Consider the following 6,292-nt stretch of genomic DNA (forward strand, 5'->3'; position numbering starts at 1 on the left):
GTGTGATGTCTTCACTCACAAAGAGGAGGTCAGGATTAAATCCACGTTGCCACCTGCCACTGTTGAAGGAAAGGGGGTAGCTTGCTGTCATGTATAAGAGACAACTGGCAGGATTCAGCCCAGGAGAGGACTGCCTCCCCATTTTCGTCATCTTCAGAGTATCCCCACAAATGACTATGGCTGTGAAAGTCACCGGTTACTACAGACGTCTTGCTGTTATGGAAGTTCCTGGGTGGTGTGAAGGAAAATGCAGCCGAAGGGGGCTTATACACAGAGGTAGCCACGCAGTTACTCAGCTCCACTGAAATGACTTCGCTGTTATTTTCTACGGTGCAGTGAGCACTGATTATCTGAAGCCCTGGTCTTACAAATATAGCACTTCCATACTGAGAGTGCGGTGTTTCTGCAGCTAGTTTCATGCCCGGTATTTTTGGTCGTCTCTGTCGCTCATCTCTATGCGTCTCTTGTATACACAGGACGTTGCATTTTTTGTCACAGCATAGGTTGGATAACAGATGTTCTTTGGCTGATGATATGCCTTCAATATTTATAGATATGATAGTTAAAGTTGGCTCTGATAAGGACCGTTTATTTTCATGTTGTAACATGTTAAGTATAGAAAGTTTAACTGTAACCAAGCAGTAGTTTTCTTTGGTGACAATATCAGTTCCAGTGCACAACTGAATTTAAAAATCTGTCTTGTGGGGTGAAAATCCATTACTGCTGCTATCTTGTGCTGACAATGAGATGACTTTCATAGATATACTGAGTTATTTCATTTGTTATACAGTTTCATAGTTTTTGTAGTTGCTCACGATCTTTACACTTGCATGCAATGGGTGTAGCATCAGCATACAGAACTATCCTTGAATTTGAGGAGCAGTATTTTGTCATTAACACAAATCAACAAAAGAAAGTATCCCAGTACATAGTCCTGGGTACCCTGTATTACCTATCAGTAATGTTAGATCTGTGTGTGCCACTCGCCATCCTTATGAGTGAAAACTGATTTGTGTTAGATAAGGTTTTATTAAACTGTGAACAATTATCAGCATAATTACCAGCCGTTTTCCCTTAGTATTTACTATCTCTCTCTACAAGCAACTGATAGAGATTAGCTAAAACAAATCTGTAATTTCAGATGGAGGTCTGTCTATATCTAAAATTATGTTTCCTTTCCCATCTATAGCTTATCGCAGAAAGTTGAGTAACACCTTCAACACGTAGGAATTACATCTTTGAGCACCAATTATTGCCGCTTTTTGCAACATCACCATAAGGTTTGATATCCCTACTGAAAGATGAGCAGAAATTCTTTGTTAATGGGTGCATAATAAGATTCTTTTTTGGTATACCAGTGCTCAGTAATAACTGAAACATCTGGTTTATTAAAACATGCTATTATGTCCAAATCATTGTGCTTATTTCCTAGGCTCGTAAAGTTTTGGAGGATGATCTTGGTTTGCAGGTTGCATTGTATCCACATATTTATTTATTTATTTTGTTACCATAAATATCCCCATTAAGCAAATCAGATGTGCTTGTCAAGCTGGGAAGAGGAAACAAAAAGGCCACACATGTACAAAATAATAATAAAAGGAAATATCCCAAAAGAGTTCCTGACAGCAAAATGTAAAACTTAATTGTTTTTGGATATATTACTTCTTATATCCTTCATTCAAAAATTTAAGAAGGCTGTTAGTTTAGTGTCTTCAAGGCATAATGTTGTTTCATTGAGCATCACAACAAACAAGTCTGAGATAGTAGTGTACTATGATACTACCTATGAAGAAATTGATGCACTGGATGTGAAGTGCACAGTTTAGTCTACCTAGCAGAAGATGGCCCTGCACTGTTCTATACCATCATGAATATACCTATACATTAGTGATATATTCATCACTGACAGAAAATTGAATAATCACATTTTTGCTTCAAGTTTCTGAAATGGCAGTTGATGAGATCATATCTGAAGAGACAGCTATCAACCCACACTTTTAGCATGAGGTAGGACTAGCAATTACCAGAATTCTGACATGTGGATCTTGTAAACCTAGAGTTGCTCTAGGAAAACAAGTAAGATGTGACACATGTCCCAGATCAAAACTGAGAAAATAAAAGGTTGCTGTATTAGTTATAGCATACAAATATGCAGTGAATAACAAATTTGAAATGACTGTGTTCGCCGACCGGGGTGGCCGAGGGGCTCTAGGCGCTAGTCTGGAACCACTACGGTCGCATGTTCGAATCCCGCCTTGGGCATGGATGTAGTTATAAGTTCTAGGGGACTGATGACCTCAGAAGTTAAATCCCATAGTGCTCAGAGCCATTTGAACCAACCATTTTTTGACTGTGTTCAAAGCTATGTAGACTTCTTTAATTCCTGGTTTAAGTAATTCACATTATTTCATTGCTGTTTGCTGCTGTCATCCATAAATACCTGAATGTTAACAACTACTTTGTTACTTTAAAACCTTCAACATGTTCACTGTGGCTGACACAAAGGTAAATAAGAGTTACTAACACCGTGCTTTTAAGTGTCATCCGCAGTGAATCAAAACAAGAACATTTTTGCAATTTAATTGAAAGTCCTAATTCTGCTTCCTTTTTCAGGCATGTTTATTTTTAAATATTAAAGCTGATGAGAGTTTCATTACTAGACCACTAATTTTGAAATCTGGATGACATCATCCCAGCACTGCAACAAAATGTGCACTATACACAACAGGTTAAATGCAATCTCTCCTCTCCACAAATTTGCACCTCAGATGTGTTGTATGTCATATAATACTACAGTTAATTTTCCATATATCTGAGCAAAACCAGTTCTTGTGTGTCCAAGTTTATCTCATCTAGACATTGCACCTTTCACTTAACTTTAGTGTGCTTTACAATAAAATTTGTATGAAAAGTTTTCCGTGTAAATTACCTATTCTACACCTACAGCTAATGCTTCTGTAACCCAGTGTGCCATTCAGGTGGGTTTACTTGTGTGTCAATATAATTGTCAGGTTTGGTATGAAAAGCTTTCTTGAAATATATTCCCACATAAATTTTTTAGTATATATTCTCAGCTGCAAAATATATTACGCACTGTCAGTGCCATTTCAATGCAAAAATTTTAAATCATGCTGGGGAATATACCAATAACACTGTTCCAGCCGACCTCAGAAATTTGATTTTAGTTGCTTCAACCAATGACAATTACGGACCAAGTCTTGCACTGCCCTGTTTTGTGTATTAACCCGTTGGCTGGCATGAAGGTGCCGGTGGTCACAGCAGACTGCTCTGCTGGAGCCAGCAGTGATATAACAACAACCAGGTATCAGCAATTTTACACTTTAATCTTACTGAGGAAAAATATTTACTTATATTTGATATTCCTTGCCATTTCCAGACTATTTTTGGGTGTGCAGTATTTTTATTTAAATGTCTTACAAAACCAAACGATTAAATGACTACAAAGTTATTCATGAATTCATTTTTAGATACATATTTAACTGTGTAAAGGATAATTCCTGAAACAGTAATTAGCAATCTAGCTGTTCTTTTTAGCCACAACTGTACAGATGCATATACTTCACACTCAAAGTTCCTAAATGCCTGCTTAACACATTGACTACCATGCTGCTCACAGCAGAGCAGGACACTTAATGCTGTATGCCTGACCTGGTGGTGAAACATCCATTACTAATCATGTCAGGGTCAAGGAATGCAGAAGATAATCTCTCAGGGAGTACTATAATCTAAAAACGTAAAATTATAACTAAAAAGGCCATTTCCAATTATGTCTACCAAGCAAATTATGCTTTCAGTCAGTGATTTATTTTGCCATAAATGACTAGTGAACGCACATGCCAGAGGATGGTAAATATTCATACTTTGCCTCTGACAAGCAGCAAAGCCATTAGAAACAGCTATGCACGTAGTCCAATTTATGTTGAAATTATCACCTGGGTATTTTAATTAAATTTGATCTCCTATAAGCAACATGATAAAGGAATCAAAAGAAACACACACACACACTGAATTAATTTCTTTATTAACAACGCTCGGATTTCCACATCACCATAGAGGTACCAAGCTTGATGCGTTACTCGTTTTTTTACGTGGCGAGTTTCCCCAGTACGCATATAAACCATAAAATAGACAAAAAGCTACTTCTCGCTGTCTTCTCTTCTTTGGATTTTCACTTCAGAAGCTGAAACATCCATTACAAAAACAGATTACATCACTCACAAATCTGGATTCAGTCACTGCAATTCATACCTATTTTACTGTAAAAAATACTAACTATGATGAATGATGTAATTTTGAACATTCAAAATTTTTCAAATGTGCATGTTACTGACGTTAGAATACAGTTACTACACAATTTTTGATCAGGAAAAAGTTACGATGATTGCAACTTAAATACCGAAGCCATTTGTTATGAGAATACGCCGTTACTACAAATAATTCACATAGAAGCATTGAAAGAAACTTTACTGGGTAACATAATGCATCAGAACACTATAGGCACAAAGAATGAAATTTCTGTAGATTTACCATACACTTTACTTTTTTTGAGCATTATAAGATTACTAACGGAAGTTACTGACGGTCCATTATCTGGAATATAAACTATCCTTTCTCCTCTGCAAACATCTGCTTTTGCAGCAAGTACTATCAATTTTTTCCGTGATTGAAAAGCTTTAACGCACACAAATCACAAAACCCGCCATTATACACAAACACCCACCCACAAGGCATTAACATGTCATGTTCAAAGAATATCCCCGTTTCGAAAACTACCAGCGATATTGGCTAGCGTGAGAGACGACGTCATGTCATGATGTGACGTCATGATTCCTCGGGGCCCGCGAGACGCTTTTGTGGTGAACTGGAGGCGAGCTCGCGGCCGCAGTCTATATGTAGCTGGCGCACCAACGTCGGACGGCTTCTCCGCGGTCATTTCCGATGCGGTTCTCCTCTTGCTACCTGCGACGGTCGTTCGCTGCAGTACGGGCAGCCAGGATCCGTTTACCTTAAGGCTTTCCTCTTTCTTGTTGAAACTGTTCGCGTGTTTTTGGATTTCTACAGCTTCTCTGTACAAGCGCGTGTGATAGTGCTTCTCTACAGCCAGAACTTCCGTGTCGGCGAATTTTATTACGTGGTCGGTCTCATTCAGTGCATGCTCTGCCACGGCCGATTTCTCCACCTGCCGCAACCTGCAATGTCGCTTATGCTCTTTGATCCTGGTGTTAATTGATCGTCCAGTCATTCCGACATAAACTTTTCCGCATGTGTATGGTATACGGTATATTCCCGACATTGCAAGTGGGTCTCTTTTCTCCTTCGCCGATCTAAGACACTCTTTGATCTTCCTTGTCGGTTTGAAAATCGTCCTTACGCCGTGTTTGCGCAATATACGGCCGATTCTGTCCGTCTCTCTGGGAATGTGTGGCAGAAAGGCCGTACCCGACATTTCTTTTTCTGGTTCCTTACTTCGCCGAGTGTTTGGCTCTGTTACACTTCTAATGTAATTTGTGGAGTACCCATTGCTCCGCAGGACAGTTTCCAGGTGTTGCATTTCTCGTTTTGAGGCTCACATATTCGTCCTGCTCTCGTTACGAGCGTACTAATCATGCCTCTTTTCTAGCCGGGTGGTGGTTTGACAGATTGTGCAGGTATCGGTCCGTGTGTGTCGGTTTCCGATACACACTGTGTCCCAGGTTTTCGCCGTCCCTTGTGACCAGCACATCTAGAAATGGCAGTTTCTTGTCCTTTTCTACTTCCATGGTAAATGTTACGTTGGCATGGAGGCTGTTCAAGTGTCTCAGGAATTCACCGAGCTGTTCTTCACCATGGCTCCACACCACGAAAGTATCATCGACGTACCTGTACCACACCTTAGGTTTGCAAGTCGCCGAGTCCAGTGCCTGTGCTTCGAATTGTTCCATGAAGAAGTTGGCCACCACTGGACTGAGAGGACTACCCATGGCGACACCTTCCAGCTGTTCGTAGAAATCGTCATTCCACGTGAAATAGCTCGTGGTGAGACATGCATGGAAGAGCTTTTTGATGTCTTGCGGGAACATGGAACCGATGTGCTCCAGAGCGTCACTGAGTGGCACTTTCGTAAATAACGAAACAACTTCAAAACTGACCAGGATGTCGTTTGGCGCAAGTTTCAGTTTCTTCAGCTTCTCAATGAAATGTCGTGAGTCCTTAATGTATGTGTCGGTCTTCCCCACATGCGGCTGGAGCAGAGAGGCCAAGTGTTTCGCCAGTTTATACGTTGGTGAGCCAG

The sequence above is a fragment of the Schistocerca cancellata genome, chromosome 11 (genome assembly GCF_023864275.1).
Source record: "Schistocerca cancellata isolate TAMUIC-IGC-003103 chromosome 11, iqSchCanc2.1, whole genome shotgun sequence".
Lineage (NCBI taxonomy): Eukaryota > Metazoa > Arthropoda > Insecta > Orthoptera > Acrididae > Schistocerca > Schistocerca cancellata.